The following is a 23340-nucleotide window of genomic DNA, read 5'->3' as shown; positions in this document are numbered from 1 at the left end:
CCCAGCTAAAATCGCAATGGCAATACTCAGAGTCAAATTCCACATTCAATAGGTCAGAAAACCGGAATAAGTAACACGGTACCAAATGAACCTTACAGGCAAATCTTTTGCCAAGGTTCCCAGCTAAAATTGCAATGGCAATAATCAGAGTCAAATTCCGCATTCAATAGGTCAGAAAACCGAAATAAGTAACACAGTACCAAATGAACCTTAAAGGCAAACCTTTTCCCAAGGTTGCCAACAGCAATTAAATGCCACCAAAACAGATCCAACGTATACTTAAGGTGCTAGCCACAAAAGTATACACCAACACTACCTTGCAGAAGCTTACCTTCTGACTTATAGGCAGCACCAAATGACCGGTCTACCAAACAAACAAACAAAAATAAAGAATATCGTCACTTACAGGGATGGGGTCCTTGTCTGCCTCCGCAGTGATCCGTTGAGTCAAGGAGTCCCTCCGGGAAATCCCGGGGGTACCCTAGGGAGTCCTATTCCCAGCGGGTCCTGCAGCCGGGCAGAGAGGTTGTCCCATCTGGGGTGCCAGATTGATTTAAAGAACGAAGTCAAAATTTCTTCTTAGTGACGAAATATTCTTTATTGACAGCGCTGGATGCACGGGGGATCCTTCCACCTAACGTGCATACCCGAAGTGACAAACTATCTCAGATTTATACAGCAGAACTACGAATATTCAATTAACGCCTATACATATTCATTACCTAAACCCGCCTACTCACGCTTCTTATGCTAATTAGCGTATCAGTCCTTTGCACTTGCGCAGATTCTTCCAAGAATTGTGGGCAGGGGTCTTAAGGACATGGGCAGTGGTCTTTGGGAGGAAGGCCGTATGTCTTCCTCATAGTATACTTTTCACCCTTTATGTAGAATGTAGTGATTTTGCAAGTTTGCAATGTCCTTATCAGTCTGAGCTAATTTGTGTCCTTGTTGTCCATCTGTTTCCTGCCCGAGATGGGATGTCTGGCAAGTTTTTGTTACTTAGTTTTCACCTGTTCTTCTCCTCTTGTCTCCTGATAGCATATCTTACAGACTCAGACTACTTCCTCTTTGACTAACAGATAATATTGAGTAACTAATCTATCCTATTCTTAATACCTAGGTAATGATTCATCCTACTGCCTAGCTAGCTAATCATCCTTTTATATTTACTAATTGCTTGCTTGTTTCATGCAGGACCCACAAACAAGGACTCCAGGAGTTGGAGGGGCAGCCAGAGCCCCCCCCCGGCTGGGCAGCACTCAGTGCCAGCCTCTCCCAGGGATGTGGTTACAAAGTTTGTTGAAGATAGAATTAGTATGCCTGGTAGTTTTTCTCTGTGTTTTGGTTTGTGCTAATCGTGCTTTCTTAATTTGTGTTAATCGCGCTTTTTTATGTTAAAGAAGGCGGAGATGTGGGAGTGTGGCCATGGGGGTCGACAAGCCCCATGGCTGGTGATTACATCAGGAATGTAAAGAGTTTGGAGGAGGGAACAAAGAGGGGTGATTCAGGAGATGCCTTGCCGTCTCAGGTTGCTTGTTCTCTGGCCGCTGGGGCATGGGACAGTGGTAAAAATGTTATTAGAACGCTTAATACTTAGATATGGGATAATCCAGTACATTGATTCTGATCAGGGCACACACTTTACTTCTGAAATAATAAAATTATTATGTCAATCATTAGGTATTCAGTGGGAATACCACACTCCGTGGCACCCACAAAGCTCGGGGAAAGTAGAAAGAATGAATCAAACAATAAAACAACAATTGGCTAAATTAATGATCGAGACACAAATGCCCTGGACAAAGTGTTTACCATTGGCACTTTTGAATATTAGAACTAAACCACACAGTGAGACTGGATTATCACCATATGAAATGTCATATGGCTTGCCTCATTCTCAAGGGATGCCCCTAGGGAACAATGTAGTTGAGGATCGTAGTATCCAGAAATATATAATTACCATTGGTAGAAGATTAAAAGAGCTAAGAGAAACTGGGATGATGGCTCAGACACCACCTTTAGGATTTGCAATTCACCACTTAAAACCGGGAGATAGGGTTCTAATAGAAAACATGGAAAGAAGAAAGCTTATCTCCCCTCTGGGAAAGACCCTTTCTTGTTTTATTAACAAGAAAACAGCTGATATTTATTAACTGTTATCTATTAGCTGTTATCTATTAACAAGGAAACAGCTGTGAGAACTGCTGGAAAAGGATGGAATCCTGTCCCAAGTGTGATAAATGCTAAAATTCCAAATAGGATTTTAATCAAAGTTTGTGATTTATTAAGTAAATAGAGGCAAGCAAACAGCGCTGGGTGCGCCGGGAGTCTCTGCTCCACCAGGACGCACACCTATTAAATCAGGTGGTTGATTTTTATACTACTAGACTAATACATATTCATCACTATTCCTAGAAAAGGCAGGGTTATTATAATTAGTTCCCAGAATCCGGACCCCCTCCGGGCGCATGCGTATCAGTCTCTGGTGGTCTTCCTGGGGGTCTCTTGTGCTGAGACTCGTAGCCTCCCAAGCTTTGTCTTTCGGTTGTCCTTCAGCTCCCCCCTTTCTCCTTATTTGGTGGATCCCTCTGCCAGACATCAGAGGCTTGGGCAGCGTCTCATGCAGAAATCAGCAGTTTCCGAAAAAAACAAACTTCTCGGTCCTCTTATCTCTCAGACTCGAGTCTCAGTGTTCGTCCTTCAAGCCCTCTATTTACACAAATTGCTAGGCCTTTAGTTAGCACAATACAAGAACTATGTACACTAACCACTCTGTTTTTCTTAGACAGAAAGTTACATTTCATCATGTGGCCCTAGCATTGTTTCATCCTGACACGAATGAAATGAAACATATTTCACACAAGTAAAAGGTCCAGTGGAAGAGTGGAAAGTAACATCTGAACCAGGAGAAACTAAACTATCAGATGGACTTGAAGAAGCCTTCATCAAAGAGTATAAGCTAAGTTGCTGTAGGAATTTTATTGTAATTACTCCTTTATTGTAATTACTCCAAATTTATTGTAATTACTCCTGTAAAATTAGTAAACAGAGAAACTCTTGAATAGATACCTATTAAGGGGAGAGATTTATCAATAACAGGGATCAGTTAAGCATTATCCCCTGAAGGTAACAGTAGGCTATCTGCAGTGTACACCCCTTTAAGGTCAGGGAAGAGGGCAAGTCAACTGCAGTCAACTACTAGAGAAGGATGGTTGAGCTCCCAAACACTGGTGTATCATACTGTCTATGACTGTAAAGGCCAGAAAATAGGAAGCTGCATTTTTAACCTAACTAACTCAGTATGCTCTATGCAGAGAAGGTGACAGGACCGTATGCTATGATCCAAAAGAACTCCCTTATCAATATTGGGTAGAATTGAAGACAGATTTGAAAGTAGGCAAATTAATTGGAACAAGTGAAGTTGTAACCACCCTGAATACCTCAGTGTCGATAACCTTTGATGCCTATGATATTATAGATGAAGACCCATATACTGATTGTGGAAGCCTGAGTTGGAGGAGATACAGTAACCAGCCCAAGTACATTAGTCCTAGGAAGGGTGAAACAGTGGCTTCTACGTGTTACACTGATTGGATAAGAGATTATCCGTGGGACAGGAGTTATCATTACTGTGGACCCTCAAATTGGGGTTGTGATTGTTGGAGTACGGATCCTGGGGCTATAGGACCCCAATATATATGCTTAATAGAATAATTAGGTTGCAAGCTGTAGTAGAAATAGTAGAAATAGGCCCAACAATCACATCCGCCAACTGCCTCAGCACCCTCGGGTGGATCCCATCTGGCCCCATGGACTTGTGACAGTCCAGGTGGAACAGCAGATCTCTAACTGTGTCTACCTGAACCTGGGGGGGGAGGGTGTGGGTGTGTTCCTCTGCTCCCCGTCTCAGACTTCCAGGTCAGAAGGCTGAGTACACCAAGGACAACTGGTGTGACTAGTAAAGACAGATGTAAAGAAGTCATTGAGAACCTCAGCCTTTTCTTTATCCTCGGTAGTCATGTTCCCCCTTGCGCCCAGTAAAGGATGGAGATTCACCATGGCTCTCCTCTTGCCATTAATATATTCATAAAAACATTTTTCATTGTCCTTAACCATAGTGGCCAGGTTGAGCTCGTGCTGGGCTTTAGCCTTCCATATGCTGGCAACTTCCCTGTATTCCCCCTGAGTTACCTGTCCCCTCTTCCACTGGACATAAACTCTCTTTTTCTCCTGGAGACTCAGCAAAAGTTCCCTGGCCAACAACGCTCATCTTCTTCCCCACCGACTCATCTTACAGCACACAGGGACAGCCTGCTCCTGCACCTTTAAGACTTCCTTCTGGAGGAGCATCCAGACTTCCTGGACCCCTTTGCCCTTCAGGACTGACTCCCAAGGAACCCTACTTAACAGTGTCCTGAACAGTTCAAAGTGTGCCCTCCGGAACTCCAAGGTTGCTGTTATACTGACCCTCCTCCTGACTTTACCAAGAATAGAGAACTCTACCATTTTGTGGTCACTCTGCCCAAGACAGCTTCCAACCACCACATCTCCCACCAGTCCTTCTCCATTCGTGAACAGCAGGTCTAGTGGGGCACCCCCCCCACCAGTAGTCTCACTAACCAGCTGATTCAGGAAGCTATCTTCCACACACTCCAGGAACCCCCTAGACTGCTTCCTCAGGGCTGTGTTGTATTTCCAGCATATGCCTGGGAAGTTAAAGTCCCCCATGAGAACAAGCGCCGGCAACTGAGCGACTTCCACCAGCTGCTTGTAGAACACCTCTTCATCTTGGTTTCCATCTCTTCATCCTGGTTTGGCGGTCTATAACAGACCCCCACCAGGATGTCCACCTTGGTGGCCATCCCCCTGATCCTTACCCATAGGGACTTGACCTTATCATTCCCAACCCTGAGTTCAACAACATCAAAACACTCTCTAATATGGAGAGCCATGCCACCTCCCCTTTGTTGCTTGTCCCTTCTGAAGAGCTTATAGCCATCCATTGCAGCACTACGGCAGTGGGAGTGGTCCCACCACATTTCAGTGATGGCAACTAAGTTGTAGTTTGCCGGCCACACAATGACTTCCAGCTCCTCTTGTGTGTTGCCCATTAGTGTAGATGCACTTCAGTTGAGCAATTGCCCTCATCCCTGTACTGTGTCTGTCTGGGAAGGAATTAACTTTCCCTGCAGCGGCCCATACAGTGCTGTGCTCTGCACTTCTAGCTAGAACAGCACTGGCATCACACCAATGTTTTGTCTATTGCTGAGCAATACTGACACAGCATAAAGGCTCCCTCCAATCCCCCTTCCCCCCACAGCCAGTAGGCAGGAAGTGGGCAAGAGGTGAGGGGGGGACATCACCAGGGCAGCCGACCTAAATAGACCAAAGGGATATTCACAGAATCACAGAACTGTAGGGGTTGGAAGGGACCTTGAAAGAGCATCGGGTCCAACCCCCCTGCCAAAGCAGGTTCCTCAGAGCAGGCTGCCCGGGTAGGCCTCCAGACGGGCCTTGAATATCTCCACAGAAGGAGACTCCATAACCTCTCTAGGCAGCCTGTTCCAGTGCTCCGTCACTCTCACCGTGAAGAAGTTCTTTCGCATGTTGGTGCAGAACTTCCCGTGTTCTATCTTGCGACCTTTGCCCCTTGTCCGATCCCCACAAATCACTGAGAAGAGGTTAGCTACATCCTTCTGTCTCCCACCCCTCAGATATTTGTACACATTGATAAGATCCCCTCTCAGTCTTCTCCAGGCTGAACAGACCCAGGTGTCTCAGCCTTTCTTCATAGGGAAGATGCTCCAGGCCTCGTATCATCTTTGTGGCCCTCCGCTGCACTCTTTCCAGGAGATCCCCGTCTTTTTTGTACCGGGGAGCCCAGAACTGGACACAGTACTCCTGGTGAGGCCTGACCAGGGCAGAGTAGAGGGGGAGGATCACCCCCCTTGACCTGCTGGCCACGCTCCTATTAATGCATGCCAGGATCCCATTGGCCCTCTTGGCCACCAGGGCACACTGCTGGCTCGTGGTCAACCTGTCGTCCACCAGGACCCCCAGGTCCTTTTCCTCAGAGCTCCTCTCCAGCAGGTCGTCCCCCAGCCTGTACTGATACTTCCGGTTGTTCCTTCCCAGGTGCAGGACTCTACACTTGCTCTTATTAAACCTCATTTGGTTTCTTCCTGCCCATCTCTCCAGCCGGTCCAGGTCTCGCTGAATGGCAACACAGCCTTCTGGCGTCAGCCACTCGTCCCAGCTTTGTGTCGTTGGCGTACTTGCTGAGGGCAGACACTATTCCCTCATCAAGGTTGTCAATGAAGATGTTGAACAAGACCGGACCCAGCACCGACCCCTGGGGAACACTGCTAGTCACAGGTCTCCAGCCAGACTCTGCTCCGCCGATCATCACCCTCTGAGCTCGGCCAGTCAGCCAGTTCTCAGCCCACCTTACTGTCCACTCCTCTATCCCACACTTTCTCAGCTTTACTATCAGGATGTCATGGGAGACAGTATTGAAAGCCTTGCTAAGCTCAAGGCAGATGACATCCAATGCTCTCCCCCCATCTACCCAGGTGGTGATGCCATCATAGAAGGCAACGAGGTTGGTCCAGCACGACTTCCCCTTGGACTCTGTTGAGGGTAGAAAGGCCTTGCAGAGAGATCTGGACAGATTGGAGAGCTGGGCAATCACCAACCGCATGAAGTTTAACAAGAGCAAGTGCCGGGTCCTGCACCTGGGATGGGGTAACCCTGGCTATACGTACAGACTGGGCGACGAGATGCTGGAGAACAGCCCCACAGAGAGGGATCTGGGGGTCGTGGTTGATAGCAAGCTGAATATGAGCCAGCAGTGTGCCTTGGCAGCCAGGAGGACCAACTGTATCCTGGGGAGCATCAAGCACGGCATTGCTAGTCGGTCGAGGGAAGTGATTGTCCCGCTCTACTCTGCGCTGGTGCGGCCTCACCTTGAGTACTGTGTGCAGTTCTGGGCACCACAATACAAAAAGGATGTGAAACTATTGGAGAGTGTCCAGAGAAGGGCTACTAAGATGGTGAAGGGCTTAGGGGGGAAGACATATGAGGAGTGGCTGAGGTCACTGGGCCTGTTCAGCCTGGAAAAGAGGAGGCTGAGGGGAGACCTCACCGTGGTCTACAGCTTCCTCACGAGGGGGAGTAGAGGAGCAGGCACTGATCTATTCTCTTTAGTGGCAAGCGATAGGACCTGTGGGAATGGTGTGAAGCTGTGACAGGGGAGGTTCAGGTTGGATATCAGGAAGAGGTTCTTCACTGAGAGGGTTGTTGCATGCTGGAACAGGCTCCCCAGGGATGTAGTCACAGCACCAAGCCTGTCAGAGTTCAAGAAGCATTTGAACTGTGCTCTTAGTCATATGGTCTGAATTCTTGGGTAGACCTGTGTGGAGCCAGGAGTTGGACTCGATGATCCTTGTGGGTCCCTTCCAACTCGGGATATTCTATGATTCTATACTCAGAGGGTGGTGAGGCACTGGAATAGGCTGTCCAGAGAAGTTATGGATGCCCCCTCCCTGGAACTGTTCAAGGTCCGGTTGGATGGGTCTTTGAGCCATCTTTGAGCATCTTTGAGAGTCTGTGGTCTGGTAGAAGGTGTCCCTGACCATTGCAGGGGGGTTGGTATTTAGGTCTTTTCCAACGCAAACAGTTCTCTGATTCTATGATCCACCTGCTCACACCTCACACAGGTGGTATCTCTACCACCCTCTGATGGCAGCATCAGGCTCCTTCAGTCAGGTCCCTGACTCCCTGCAGCCAGAGACCTGAATTTTTGGACAGGCACTTGGTCTGAGTTGCCACATTCTTTTTGGCAAGAGCTTTCTGCCTGGTGGAGACCATGGCTGGATTTGTTGCCAGTTACGCAGCCAATAGGTGAGCTAGTCTCCTGAGTGGGGAGGGATATTCTGCCCTCCCTGCTCGCGCTGCCTGTGCAAACTGCTGCACAAACTGCCGCGCCACTCCACGCCCTGACCGACGCACCACACCGTTTGCCCACTCTGTTTGCTGTGCTCCCTAGGGATTGCCTTAGTATGACAGAGGTGGGTGCTCCTGGCTCTGCCCAAGCCTCCTCGGCCGCTCTCGCGAGGGCTCCTGGCAACTCCCTCAGCTGCCTCAAGTGGCCATGATGTAGGGAATCTCCTGCATGCTGAGATCCCCCACTCCGCTGCAGAACGTCTGCCCTGGTGCTGATCACCTCAGCAAGCGATGAGACTGCACAGAGAATTGTGGAGCATTCAGCTAGAACTACATACTTCATATAACACAATCCAAGTGATTTCTTTTGTAGAGAAAAGAAAAATAACTAATTGAAGGGATGCAAGGCATGGACTCCAGATGGCTCGTGAACAGCAGACCTTCATTGCCCTTTTTCACTACTACGCATACTTTCCCCGTAGCCCCACGTGCTGTCCACGTGCCCGATTCTGTCATACAATTGGCTAGAGACCCTCAGACACGCGCCTCGAGCCAGCCAGCAATTGGCCACCGCCCAAAGCTCATCTTTAACACTGTAGCCAAGTTACTTTATCTCAAACTTGCTCATTTTTCTTTCTACTGCTTGTTTCCTCATTATCTCCAATTCAGGGACGTGTGAAACAGCATGAAGCCACCTGCAAATTCCTTTCCCACAATTCCCCCTTTTTTATTTTCAACCAACCAAACACTTTCTATAGATTTTTCTATCAAGCACTGCAGACATTGCAATAAGCAAGGTACAATAAGCAACAGGGTGAAAATCACATGCAGAATTATGATTGTAAAGTAGCGTGCCTACTAGAATCTACATCAGTCAACAAGCCACTAAGCGCTAGGGATGTTGCTTCACAGGGATGCTGCTTCTCACTCGCACAGCACAATCACACAATCACGCAAAGAGGCCTCTTGCACTTCTCATTCATACCACAAGAAAATATCACTTAAAATAATTTGTCCGCAGCTTCAGGAGGTCCTTGTCTACTCCCGTGGTGAGCGGCTGAGAGTGGAGACCCCTCCGAGGAAAATGCTCGGGGTGCACCTAGGGGCGTCCGTTCCACAGTCGATCCCACAGCCGAGCAGAGTGGCTCCTGGCCCAAGGAATGATGCTATTATAGTTTTGTATAATTACACCCAAGAGATTGTGATAAGGAGTAAGTGTGGCGTTGACGATTTGTTTCATGGTTTGGTTTTTGCCCATGTAATTGAACCTTACACATGCTGTGGCTATTACACATCCCAGGATATCTAATTCCTGTGGCTCTAGGGGCGCTCGCGGCAAGTAGACAGTCCAGTCTTTGTTATCTGCCGGGTTCCCCACCAGACGTTGTAAACGGGACGTTAGCACTAGCCAGGGACAGGCACATTGCTTCTTGTCCTGTCATGTTGGCGAGGGTGACCCCGATGTTGCGGCGTGGTTGGATGGAGACCCAGGGCTGGCAATAACCGATGACAGTGGCGATTGTGAGGAGGAGGCCAACCATGGCCTTACCCCCTTGCTGGTACCCATCTTGGTCTGTGACCTGTGGAGACACAAGCATACCCTCGACCCCAAGTTATTAGAGGCTGGGGTCCCTCCCAAAGGCCTGTATTATTTTTTTAAATTTTTTTATTTTTTTGCCATTACTAAGGCCTGCTCTGATTGTGGCACCTGTGACAGCGCAGAATTCATATTTTTGTAATGTTTTACTATGGGTGGTACCTCTTCATGAGGAAAGGGTAATGATAGGTGATTCATTACATAAAGTGTCTTTCCCAACCTGTTCTGTGGTGTTTCCTGGGTGTCTCCCCCTTTTTGTTTATTTAGTGGTGCTTTCAAGGTGCGAGGTGTGTGCTCAACTATGGCTTGACCCGTGGGGGAATGAGGAATTCCTGTGATGTGTCGGATACCCTGAGTTTGAAAAAAGGTTTGAAGGGAGTGACTACCATAGGCGGGGCCATTGTTGGGTTTTATTTTCTTTAGGATGCCTAGCGCTGCGAAAGCAACACGGAAGTGAGCCTGGACATGGCAACTAGTTTCACCCATTGCAACTGTCACCCAAATAGCATGAGAGAAAGTATCTACCGATACGTGAACATATTTCAAGCGACCAAATTCTGGAATATGCGTTACGTCGGTCTGCCATAACTGTAAGGACCGTAGACCTCTATGGTTTACCATTAAAACATGTTGTTGACAGTCAGGACAATCAATTTGGCGTCAGTGATCGATATAGTGAATTGTTTTGCCAAGACTTTGGCAGATTGATGGAAAAAGGCATGGGATAACCGTGCTTGCTCCAGCACCTTAGGCACCAGGGCAGTCAGGGTCATATTAGCGCATGTGTTACCCTCTGCAAAAATACCAGGTAACATGGTGTGGCTCTGCATGTGAATAATACAATACAGGTGCACTCGCTGCTCTACCAAAAATAACAGCTCTTTAAATTTCAGAAGCAGGTTTTCCTTTGGGATATGTCTCAAATGTGCCCTCTCAATGCGCTGAGCAACACCTACAGCATATTGCAAGTCCGATCCAATATTCAAATGTACTAGTTTTTTTGTTGTTGTTGTTGTTGTTTTTGTGTTTTATAAAAACCATAAGAAGTTATCACGGATTTGGGGTAGGAGGTTTAAAGAAACCAATCTTCCAGCAGTATGGGACAATAAATGGCACAGAAACTATAGTGACGCTGATTTGTACTAGAGCAAGCAATTTTGAATAGCATATTCCAGCACAAATGTGCCTGTACCTGCAGCCCGTTTAGATTGCAGCGATGACTCACTGAAACCAAGTTTGAAGAGAACTGCAGTCATATCCACACCCCTTGACACAGCCAGGTAGAAGATTCCTAGAGATACTAATGAAATTCCAACACGGAATGAAACCCCTACAGCACCATATTCTTTGAAAACTTTTTTCAGCTGCTGGGATTTATTGAGTTTCTTGTGTTCACTGCTGAGATCTGTGGCTGCCTTTTCAGGGGATCCACCCACATCCTTGGCCGAGCCGCCGCCGGCGGCCCGCCGCGCCAGCAGAGGGGCCGGCGGGCTGAGGGGGGGCCGGCCGGGGGATGGGGGGTGGGGGGGATGGCGGGGAGGCAGCAGCGGTGGCGGCGGCGGTCGGCGGCGAGCGGGGGCCCGCGGGGCGGCGGGCCCGGGCGCAGCAGCAGGCGGAACATGGAAGCGCTCGGTGCGTGCGGGCGGGCGCTCAAACCAGAATCACAGAATCACAGAATCACAGAATTTCTAGGTTGGAAGAGACCTCAAGATCATCGAGTCCAACCTCTAACCTAACACTAACAGTCCCCACTAAACCATATCCCTAAGCTCTACATCTAAATGTCTTTTGAAGACTTCCAGGGATGGTGACTCCACCACCTCCCTGGGCAGCCTGTTCCAGAGAAACGCAGCAGCCGGCGGCGGGGCGGGCGGGCGGGTGCCCGGAGTTGACAGCGGCGCGGGCGGCGGCGCTGGCGACGCTGATGGCCGCAATGGCATCCAGCGCAGAGTGGCCGCCAGGGGTTGGGATATTGTCTCTGCCTCTATTCCCAAGTCTGTCAGGTTTGCTTTCTCTGGCGGTACGCAGTCACCGCTTTTTATTTCACCCGGCTGCGTAGCCTGTGCGGCCGCTGTCTGTACCCTTTTTTCTGCTTGCCATGATCTCAGTGTCTCAGTTGCTAAGCGCCAGGTCGTCATTACCTCAGCAGCTGTTGTATCTCCCCCCGAGGCAGCGTTCCATATAGTTGTCCCAGCATTTTCCCAAGATTTTAAATCAAACACCGCCGAAACTGTCGACGGGGCCCCATCCTTTAGCGCTTCCCGGCGCACTAGCTCCCATCGTTCCCGCGGGTCGAAAGCTCGGGCCCCCAGGGGGGCATTATCGGGGGTAGGCAAGGCGGGAGCCGAGGGGGTCAGCGGGGAGGGGCTCAGCGGCGGCGGTCCGCGGCCCTCTTCCTTGTCATCCCCCAGGTCTATCAAATTACACCGCTCTGGTGACCTTGCAGGCTCTGATCTCGGTTCGGCTGCTGTTATTGCCTGGGCAGCGGCGTTCTATACTTTCTTTTCTGCCTGCCATGCAGAAAAGTCTCAGTCACCAGCCACCACGTAGCCATCACCTCAGGAGCATTAGTATCCCCACTGGACGCTGCTTGCCATATTTTTTCCCCCGCTTGGTCCCAAGTTTTTACATCAAATACTGTGGAAGCCATTGAGGGGAACCCTTGTTTTCGCAAAAATTTCAATAATAGCTTTATCTTAAACGGATCATATTTTACTCCCTTTTCCATTAGGAGTTGCGTTAGTAGTTTCACTATAGCCTCTTCCTCTGCCGAAAGGCTAGCTCCCATGATTAATGCCCAGCCACTCACCTGTCCTTCAGGTGATGTCCAGGGTTGAAGCTGTAGTCCAGCTGCGAGCTTGATTCGTTCGGCTGGGTTCCCTTCAGATGCTCGTGCAGCGCTGCTCCTCCCGTATCACGTCGGGGTCACCATTTGAAGACATGGACTCCAGATGGCTCGTGAACAGGAGACCTTCATTGCCCTTTTTCACTACTACGCATACTTTCCCCGTAGCCCCACGTGCTGTCCACGTGCCCAATTCTGTCATACAATTGGCTAGAGACCCTCAGACACGCGCCTCGAGCCAGCCAGCAATTGGCCACCGCCCAAAGCTCATCTTTAACACTGTAGCCAAGTTACTTTATCTCGACCATGCTCAAGTTTTTGTTTCTACTGCTTGTTTCCTCATTATCTCTAATTCAGGGATGTGTGAAACAGCGCGAAGGAAAGTTTGTGTTTCTTTTTTCACCTAGGAAAGTTTGTGTTTCTTTTTTGCTAGTTGGTGGGGACATAGCTGTTATTTTGTTGATCACGTCCATTGGGATTTGACGACGTCCATCTTGCCATTTTATTCCTAAAAACTGGATCTCTCGTGCAGGTCCTTTAACTTTATTTTGGTTTATGGCAAAACCGGCCTTCAGAAGGATTCGGACTATTTTCTTCCCTTTCTCAAAAACTTCTTCTGCTGTGTCACCCCACACAATGATGTCATCGATGTACTGCAGGTGTTCAGGAGCTTCCCCCTGCTCCAGCAGCATGGATCAGTCCATGGCAAATTGTAGGGCTATGTTTCTACCCCTGCGGCAGCCGATTCCAAGTATATTGGACTCCCCTCCAAGTAAAAGCAAACTGTGGCCTGCACTCTGCTGCTAGAGGGATGGAGAAAAATGCATTAGCGATATCAATTGTGGCGTAACACTTGGCTGCCTTTGATTTCAGTTCGTACTGGAGTTCTAGCATGTCTGGCACTGCAGCACTCAGTGGTGGTGTGACTTCGTTCAGGCCACGACAGTCCACTGTAATTCTCCACTCACCATTAGACTTTCGCACTGGCCATATGGGACTATTAAAAGGTGAATGAGTCTTGCTGATCACTCCTTGGCTCTCCAGTTGACGAATTAGCTCATGGATGGGAATCAGGGAGTCTCGGTCGGTGCGATATTGCCGCCGGTGCACAGTTGTAGTAGCAATTGCTCTATGCCAAGGATGCACAGAGCATCCGGGCCAGTCTCAGTACTGTGCTTGTGCCACTCATTCCCAGTTAGACTCACTTCAGCCTCCAATACAGGTAACTGCTGGGATTCCCCTGTCACCCCATAAATACAGATGGGTTCTGCTTGATGGCATTACAGTACACTGTGCACCGGTGTCTACTAAAGCCTTATACTTCTGTGCCTCTGACGCGCCAGGCCATCGAATCCACACAGTCCAATAAACTCAATTGTCCCTTTCCTCCCCCTGGCTGGAGGCAGGGCCCCTCTAGTCCTCGTCAGAATCTTCGTTTCTGTGTCTGGAGGACTGCCTGCTGGAAGTTGGAGCAGCAGACTTTTCAGAGAACCCCTTTTTCCCGATTGTTTTCTTTTGCAACTCACGTACCCGTGCCTCTAGGGTCGCGGTGGATTTTCCATCCCATTTTCTCATGTCCTCTCCATGGTCACTGTGGTGGTTTTACCGTGCTAGGCAGCTGAACACCACAACCGGTCTCTCACTCCCCCTCCTCAGATGAGGAGGGGAAGAAATAAAGGAAACGAATAACTCACGGGTTGAGATAAAGAGAATTTAATTAAAGAGAAAAGAAAAGATTAAGGAAATATTATTATTAATTAAACAATTCAACTAAAGGGAAAAAAGGGAAAAGGGAAGAGGGAGGGGGAAAGGGAATAACAAAACAAAAAAAGTAAAGGCTATGTGGAAGTGCAGAGGAAAGATATTACTCTCTACTTCCAACAAATGAGCGATGCTTGACCACGTCCTTGAAGCAGGGCCTCAACACACTTAGCCGGTGTTCGGGAGGAGGACAGACGTTTTTGCAACGAGAGCCCACCCCTCCCCTCTTCTTCCTTTTTCCACCTTTTATTGCTGCGTGTGACATCATATGGTATGGAATATCCCTTTGGTTGATTTAGGTCACCTGCCCTGGTGATGTTTCTTTCTCACTTTTTTGCCCACCCCCTAGGAGGGTTAGAGAAAGTCCTGATGCTGTGCCAGCACTTCTCAGCAGCAGACACAACACCGGTGTGATACCACTGCTGTTCTAGCTGCAAGTGCAGAGCGCAGCACTGTCTGGGCTGCTGCAGGGAAAGTTAACATCCCAGCCAGACCCAGTACAGTCACGTAGGTAAAACCACAGGATGGCACGAGGTGTGTACCCACCATATCGTCTTCCTTGCACGGATGAGCGCTTACCCCTAATAGCATAGACATTGGTTTGTACAGGAGGGGAGGAAAATAAACTCTCTTTAAGTTGCTGGACCTCTTCAGAAAGTTCCTCCAAAGTATTCTCTTTTAGTTGATGGATGCTTTCAGAAAGTTTCTCCACAGCAGAGACGCAGGCCTGTAGGGAAGAGGAGAGGCTTTCTTCGTACTGCCGGAGTTGTTTAGCTACTTCATCCACTCTGGGTTCCTCATCCTCTTTCCAGGCCATTATTGCCAATGAGCTGGCATATGATGATGGCGCACTCCGTACAAACTTCCGCCACATAGGTCGTGTACACTTGACTTCATCTGGATCTGTGGATGTTTGTCCATTGTCTGGGTCCTCATAAATCACCTCCCGTACGGCTAATTCCCTCAGATACTGGATTCCCTTCTCCATAGTGGTCCACTTGCCTGGTAGACATACAAGTTCTTCCTTGTAGGGATACCTTTCCCTTACAGCATACAGGAGACGTCTCCAGAGGCTGTAAGGTGGTGCTCCATCTCCAACTGCTTTGTCAATGCCTGCGTCTCTAGCAAGGGATCCCAGCCGCCTGGCTTCCCTGCCCTCTAATTCCACCCTATTGGCTCCAGTGTCCCAGCACCGGAGCAGCCAGGTGACAAGCTGCTCACCTATGCAGCGACCAAAATCTTTTCGCACATCTCGTAGCTCACGCTGGTATAGGTTTCGGGTAGTTACTGTTGATTTTTCAACATCCTCATCTTCATCCTCCTGCATCCCTGATGATGGCCCAGCCTCGTCTTCTCTATACCTAGACCTAGCAGAAGACTCTCTGCGTTCTAAACGACCTGAGTCTCTATACCATTTTTTCACCTTGTCTACAGAGGCAACTTGTACTGCTACAGCTCGTTTCTCTGACTCAGCCACAGGGTCTGCCACAGGGGTTGGAATACCATCTTCAGGGGCAACTTGCACTGCTACAGCTCGTTTCTCTGCCTGTAGTGGGTTTATGTGACAAGGTTTTGGTAGCAGGGGGCCATAGGGGTGGCTTCTGTGAGAAGGATCTAGAAGCTGCCCCATGTTTGGTAAGGGCCCCACTGCCGACCAGAACTGAGCCAATAAGTGATGTTGTTTGCGCCTCTGTGAGAGCAGATTTAAGACAGGGAAAAAAAACACACTGCGCCACACAGCAGCTGGGAGAGTGAGAGGAGTGAGGAACAGCCTTGCAGGTGCCAAGGTCAGTGAAGAAGGAGGGGGAGAGGTGCTCCAGGCGCCGGAGCAGAAGTCCCCTGAGGCCTGTGGTGAGGACCATGGTGAAGCAGGATGTCCCCCTGCAGCCCATGGAGTACCACGGTGGAGCAGGGTTCCACGCTGCAGCCCGTGGAGGAGACCACGGTGGAGCAGGTGACCCTGCACTGACGGAGACTGCGGCCTGTGGAAGACCCCTGCCGGAGCAGATTCCGGGCCGGACCTGCAGCCCGTGGAGAGGAGACCACGCAGGAGCAGGTGACCTGGCAGGAGCTGCTGCCCGTGGGGGACCCAGTTTGGAGCAGTTTGCTCCCGAGGGATGGACCCCGTGGTACGGACCCATATCTGGAGCAGTTCTTGAAGAGCTGCTGCCTGTGGGAAGCCCACGCTGGATCAGTTCAGCAAGGACTGCATCCCGTGGGAGGGACCCCACAGCACAGGGGACGAGAGTGACCAAGAAGGAGCGGCAGAGAAGAATTTCTATAGACTGACCATAGCCCCCATTACCCCGTTCCCCTGCGCCGCTCGGGGGGAGGAGGTGGAGGAGGGTGGATGGGGGGGAAGGTGCTTTTGGTTTCTTTCCTTTGTTTCTCACTTCTCTAGCTCGTTCGTAATAGGCAATAAATCTTACTATCTCCCTATGCTGAGTCTGTTTTGCCCATCACAATAATTACTGTGCAATCTCCTCGTCCTTATCTCAACCCTTGAGCCCCTTTCATCGTATTTTCTCCCTGTTCCTCTTTGAGGAGGGGGAGTGAGAGAGCGGTTGTGGTGGAGCTCGGTCACCCACCCGAGCGAAACCATCACACTGGCCCAGCCACAGGAGCTGGAGCAGCTGCAGGAACTGGAGCAGCTGCAGGAGCTGGAGCTGGAGTGGCTGCAGGAGCTGGAGCAGCTGCAGGATCTGGAACTGGAGCGGCTGCAGGAGCTGGAGCTGGAGTGGCTGCAGGAGCTGGAGCGGCTGCAGGAGCTGGAGCACCTGCCGGAGCTGTAGCTGGAGTGGCTGCTGGGGCTGGAGCGGCTGCAGGAGCTGGAGCAGCTGCAGGAGCAGGAGCTGGAGCGGCTGCAGGAGCTGGAGCTGGAGTGGCTGCAGGAGCTGGAGCTGGAGCGGCTGCAGGAGCAGGAGCTGGGGCGGCTGCAGGAGCAGGAACTGGAGCGGCTGCAGGAGCAGGAACTGGAGCGGCTGCAGGGGCTGGAGTGGCTGCAGAGTCCATCATAGGGGTTGGTGTGGCTGTTGGGCCTGTCACAGGACTTGGAGTGGCAGCAGGGTCTGTCACTAGGTTGACAGTAGCATCAATTGTAGCTCGATAGGTGTCCTGGTTTCAGTTAGGACAGAGTTATTTTTCCTCCTAGTAGCTGGTAGGGTGCTATGTTTTGGATTACGATGAGAAGAGTGCTGATAACATGCTGATGTTTTAATTTCTGCAAAGCAGTGCTTACACTAAGCCAAGGACTTTCACCTCCTCGCTCTGTCCTGCCAGCGGGCAGGCTGGGGGTGCAGCAAGAGCTGGGAGGGGACAGACCCAGGACAGCTGACCCAAACTGGCCAAAGGGGTATTCCATACCATCTGACATCATGCTGAACAATATATAGGGGTGGCTAGATGGGGTAGGGGTCTGGCTGCTCGGGGTTGGGCTGGACATCGGTCAGCAGCTGGTGAGCAATTGCATTGTACATCACTTGTTCTGTACACACTATTATTATTATTACTATTACTATTATTTCCTATTTTAATAAACTGTCTTTATCTCAACTCACAGGCTTCACTTTCCTGTTTCTCTCCCCCACCCCAGAGAGGGAGGGGGGAGGGTGAGCGAACAGCTGTGTGGTGTTTAGCTGCTGGCTGGGTTAAACCACAGTAGGCATAGGCCAGGCCCCAGCACGCTACAGTGAGTTGTGTCACTTTGGAACTGCCAGAGTCATTACACCCTTTTTTCAAGCATTCTACCAGTTTTTTAGGATTTTGCAGTTGTTCAGGGGTGAATCTACAAAACATTGGAGGTGCCCACTGCTCTAGCCACCTGCCCATATCCTCCCACACTCCCTGCCACTCACAATTATCCCGCCTCAGGACAGATCTCTGTATGAGATTCCTAAGTAGTTGTTTAACCTTAAACAAAATCTGAAGCGCATTCAGGAGACATAACAACAAGAACATGCTGGTCTGAGTATCCCAAGGATATTCAGCGTCTTGGAGAACTATCGTAACTAGCTCGGAGGATAAGACGGTGGTGAAGGAGAAAGGGAGAGTGAACAAGTAGGGAAAAATATATTCCCCTGTCCCCTCCACAGACTGTCTCCCTGATGAAAAAAGGCAGTAGGTGTAATTGTTAATAGTTTCCGAGATATAGTTTCCAAAGTACAGAGTCGACAACAGTGCTGAGTACAAATACCAAGTTAGAGTCATGGCCAGATATTTCATCATATCGTAAGCTATTGTTACACCGCACAGTACCATAACGATCTTAAACCAGGGCCCGGAAAGGATAAACAGCACAACAGGGATCACATACAGAAAGTAACATGCTATAAAACTCAGTTTGGAATACAGGCACAGCAGACTTGATATTAAAGCAATCAACATTCTGACTAGCAACTATTAACAAGTCTAATACTTAAACCAATTTTAGTTTAACACACTCTGGTCAGATCTGTCCTTATCTCAACCCTTCGAGCTCCACCTTGGGTGCCAAAAGGACTGTTGTGGTTTAACCCGTCCAGCAGCTAAACACCACACAGCCGTTTGCTCACCCTCCCCCCTCCCTCTCTGGGATGGGGGAGAGAAACGGGAAAGTGAAGCCTGTGAGTTGAGATAAAGACAGTTTATTAAAATAGGAAATAACAATAATAACCATGCTCAAGTTTTTGTTTCTACTGCTTGTTTCCTCATTATCTCTAATTCAGGGACGTGTGAAACAGCGCGAAGCCACCTCCTTCTTTCCCTGTAGGCTAATTACATCAGCTTTTGAGTATTTTGAATATCCATGGCTATCTAACATACTCCTATTGCTAGGTCTGCACAATGGTTTTCTTTTTCTCCTTAAGGTTAAACAATTAGTAAAGAATACCACTGAGGAATCTCCCCTGATACAGTGCAGTGGTGGGTGGCAAGGTGTGTGAGAGGTACCTGTATATGGGTGTATGGGCAGGTACCTGTCATGGTTGTCTCCTCTGATGGTTTTGAACTTCACCTCTGAACAAGTGCAGAATCCTAAAAATTGTTAGAATGTTTGAAATACATATGCCCCGGCCCTGGCAATGCCAGAGAACTACAATTTGCCGCACCGTGCTGGGGCCTGGCCTGCGCCTATCAAATGGTAATTAACACTATCCAGCACCCTGAAGGGGAGGAGCTGGTCTCTGAATCTGATGACCAGATAAGACAAAGTGTGGTTAAACTAGATGGCTAACCATTGATAGTATGCCCCCCCCCCCCATAGTCAAGACAAAACAATGGAAGAGGAAGTCAGCTTGCTTAGTAAGGGAAGAAGCTCCTCCTAAGAAGGTCCAGGAGTGTGAGAAAAACCTCAAATAATTTTCTTCAGACAGGATCTTCTGTGAAACTGTTTTATTCACAATTGCAATGGCGGGTGTCCTGCCAATTAGGACAGAGTTAATTTTCCTCCTAGTAGCTGGTAGGTTGCTGTGTTTTGGATTTAGGATGAGAAGAGTGCTGATAACATTCTGATGTTTTAATTGTTGCAGAGCAGTGCTTACACTAAGCCAAGGACTTTACAGCTTCTGGGATGGGGGAGAGAAACGGGAAAGTGAAGCCTGTGGGTTGAGATAAAGACAGTTTATTAAAATAGGAAATAACAATAATAATAGTAATAATAATAGTGTGTACAGAACAAGTGATGTACAATGCAATTGCTCACCAGCCGCTGACCGATGTCCAGCCCAACCCCGAGCAGCCAGACCCCTACCCCATCTAGCCACCCCTATATATTGTTCAGCATGATGTCAGATGGTATGGAATACCCCTTTGGCCAGTTTGGGTCAGCTGTCCTGGGTCTGTCCCCTCCCAGCTCTTGCTGCACCCCCAGCCTGCCTGCTGGCAGGACAGAGCGAGGAGCTGAAAAGTTCTTGGCTTAGTGTAAACATTGCTCTGCAACAATTAAAACATCAGCATGTTATCAGCACTCTTCTCATCGTAATCCAAAACATAGCACCCTACCAGCTACTAGGAGTAAAAATAACTCTGTCCTAACTGAAACTAGGACAGGAAAGCAAACTGTGGCCTGCACTCTGCTGCTAGAGGGATGGAGAAAAATGCATTAGTGATATCAGTTGTGGCGTACCACTTGGTTGCCTTTGGTTCCAGTTCATACTGGAGATCTAGCATGTCCGGCACTGCAGCATTCAATGGTGGTGTGACTTCGTTCAGGCCACGATAGTCCACTGTAATTCTCCACTCACTGTTAGACTTTCACACTGGCCATATGGGACTATTAAAAGGTGAATGAGTCTTGCTGATCACTCCTTGGTTCTCCAGTTGACGAATTAGCTTACGGATGGGAATCAGGGAGTCTCAGTTGGTGCGATATTGCCGCCAGTGCACAGTTGTGGTAGTGTTTGGCACTTGCCATTCTTCGACCGTCAGCAGCCCCACAACGGAAGGGTCCTCCGAGAGACCGGGCAAGGTAGACAATTGTTCAATGCCCTCTGTCTCTAAGGCAGCTATGCCAAAAGCCCACCGGTACCCTTTTGGATCCTTGAAGTACCCTTTCTTGAGGTAGTCTATGCCAAGGATGCACAGAGCATCTGGGCCAGTCACAATACGGTGCTTGTGCCACTCATTCCCAGTTAGACTCACTTCAGCCTCCAATACAGTTAACTGCTGGGATCCCCCCGTCACTCCATAAATACAGATGGGTTCTGGCCCTTTATAGCTTGATGGCATTACAGTACACTGTGCACCTGTGTCTACTAAAGCCTTATACTTCTGTGCCTCTGACGTGCCAGGCCATCGAATCCACACAGTCCAATAAACTCAATTGTCCCTTTCCTCCCCCTGGCTGGAGGCAGGGCCCCTCTAATCTTGGTCAGAATCTTCGTTTCTGTGTCTGGAGGACTCCCTGCTGGAAGTTGTAGTGGCAAGTTTCTCAGAGAACCCCTTTTTTTCCGATTGTTTTTCCTTGCAACTCACGTACCCGTGCCTCTAGGGTCGAGGTAGATTTTCCATCCCATTTTCTCATGTCCTCTCCATGGTCACGTAGGTGAAACCACAGCGTGGCATGGGGTGTGTACCCATTATATCGTCTTCCTTGCACAGAAGGATGCTTACCCCTGATAGCTGAGACACTGGTTTTCCTGCCTCCGTTTAAAGGAATAGGCTCTGAGAAATTGAGAGTGCGTGCTCAGTGAGGGGTGGCTGCACCTTGGAGGCAGGTAGCTTTTTGGGTGGAGTTGTGTTTTGGTATTATAATGATATTATAATGAGCAAAAGTACACTAGAATACAGCATTTGTCAAAACATGACAGGTCATTGGCTCAGGGTAGCAAAAAGTGCAGCTTATCAGTCTCAGTGTGCGCAAGAACAATTGAGTCCCCACCTGGTCACAGAGCCTAGCCGTGGTGTCTCCACTACACTCTATGCTTTGTACTGTTCCTTAGAGTCAGCACACCAGGTTCCCCCAGTGCGATAGCATCTAAGGTCGGAAGCCTAGGGAACACTCAGGTAATGCAGCTATGCCCTACCCTGAAAGCCTCTTCAATGCTGTACATTTTCTTTAAAATGTGAATATTAGTTTTATTTTCCTAGTTACTTTAGGCAATTGCACCACAGGGGCTCACAAGGGCAGAGGAGAGGGGGGACAATCATCTCTCTGATGTCCACTTCTCTTTTGATGCAGCCCAGGATGCAGTTGGCCAGGGCTGCAAGCACACACTGCTGACTCATGTCAAGCTTTTCATCCACCAGAACCCCCAAGTCCTTCTCTGCAGGGCTGTGCTAAATAAGTTCTCGACCCAGCCTGTACTCATGTCTGGGATTGCCCCGACTCAGATGCATGACCTTGCACTTAGCTTGTTGAACCTCATTAGGTTCACGTGGCCCACTTTTCTAGGTTGTCCAGGTCCTTTTGGATGTCACCCTTCCTTCTACTGTATCAGCTTGGTGTCATCTGCAAACTTGCTGAGGGTGCACTCTATACCATTGTCTATTGTGAGAAACAAAGTTGTGTTTTTGAAGTAGAATGTGTTTTTGCAGTGGAAAATTCCACTAGCCTTGCATATTCAAAAGTGATTGTGCAGGCATGACAGTCACATAGTAGTGGGGAGTATGTTAAGCACATGAGGGGAAGGTCCCACTGTCCCAAAATAAGGATGACAGCTAAGAAAAATAGGAGAAGCAGTACAAAATCAGTAAAAATGAAAAAATCGTGGTCCCTCTAGTCACGAGAGAAGAAGGAAAAAAAGGAAAAGGAGAAATTAACAGTTGGTCAAATAAAATTGTACATATATGGTATAGTAATAAGCATCGAGTAGTTTGTGAACCTGTGTACTGGGTCTGGCTGGGATGTTAACTTTCCCTGCAGCAGCCCATACAGTGCTGCGCTCTGCACTTGTAGCTAGAACAGCAGTGGTATCACACCAGTGTTGTGTCTGCTGCTGAGAAGTGCTGGCACAGCATCAGGACTCTCTCTGACCCTCCTAGGGGGTGGGCAAAAAGTGAGAAAGAAACATCAGCAGGGCAGCTGACCTAAACCAACCAAAGGGATATTCCATACCATATGATGTCACACTCAGCAATAAAAGGTGGAAAAAGGAAGAAGAGGGGAGGGGTGGGCTCTCGTTGCGAAAACGTCTGTCCTCCTCCCGAACACTGGCTACGTGCGTTGAGGCCCTGCTTCAAGGACGTGGTCAAGCATCGCTCATTTGTGGGAAGTAGAGAGTAATTTATTTCCTCTGCACTTCCACATAGCCTTTACTTGTTTTGTTTAGTTATTCCCTTTCCCTCTCCCTTTTCCCTTTTTTCCCTTTTTTCCCTTTAGTTGAATTGTTTAATTAATAATAATATTTCCTTAATTATATATATATATATATATTTCCCCTTTTTAATTAAATCATCCTTATCTCAACCCGTGAGTTGTTCTTTCCTTTACTTCTTCCCCTCCTCATCTGAGGAGGGGGAGTGAGAGAGCGGTTGTGGTGTTCAACTGCCTAGCACGGTAAAACCACCACAACCTGTAATCAGACAGTGAAGAAACAGGGGAGGAATCAAGTGTCAGGTAATAGGGAATATAAGGTTATGATATACCTTTACTGTGTGCTCCTGCTTGCAGGATGCCTGCCATTCTAATTGCAAATAAAATAGCTTCACAGAAGACCCTGTCTGAAATCATTATTGAGATTTTTCTCACAATTTAGGCGCTTGTCTGGGATCTTGTCGC

General features: G+C 48.8%; 1 long non-coding RNA gene across 2 annotated transcripts; it reads right to left on the bottom strand.

Annotated features, from left to right (window-relative positions):
• Positions 1 to 5958: 5958 nt before the first annotated feature.
• On the bottom strand, positions 5959 to 21728 carry LOC118159694. Of its 2 annotated transcripts, none has more exons than XR_004747208.1 (3): positions 21553 to 21728; positions 7867 to 7871; positions 5959 to 5968 (listed from the first exon to the last, which is right to left on the bottom strand). It is a non-coding gene; the product is annotated as an uncharacterized LOC118159694 (long non-coding RNA). The 2 variants fall into 2 exon arrangements; XR_004747209.1 differs by lacking the exons at positions 5959 to 5968; positions 7867 to 7871 and adding exons at positions 7981 to 7997; positions 21100 to 21105.
• Between the last annotated feature and the right edge of the window lie 1612 nt (positions 21729 to 23340).

The sequence above is a fragment of the Oxyura jamaicensis genome, unplaced genomic scaffold (genome assembly GCF_011077185.1).
Source record: "Oxyura jamaicensis isolate SHBP4307 breed ruddy duck unplaced genomic scaffold, BPBGC_Ojam_1.0 oxyUn_random_OJ71661, whole genome shotgun sequence".
Classification (NCBI taxonomy): domain Eukaryota; kingdom Metazoa; phylum Chordata; class Aves; order Anseriformes; family Anatidae; genus Oxyura; species Oxyura jamaicensis.
Note: the sequence above shows the minus strand (reverse complement) of the source record. Positions and strands in the feature narration are given on the sequence as shown.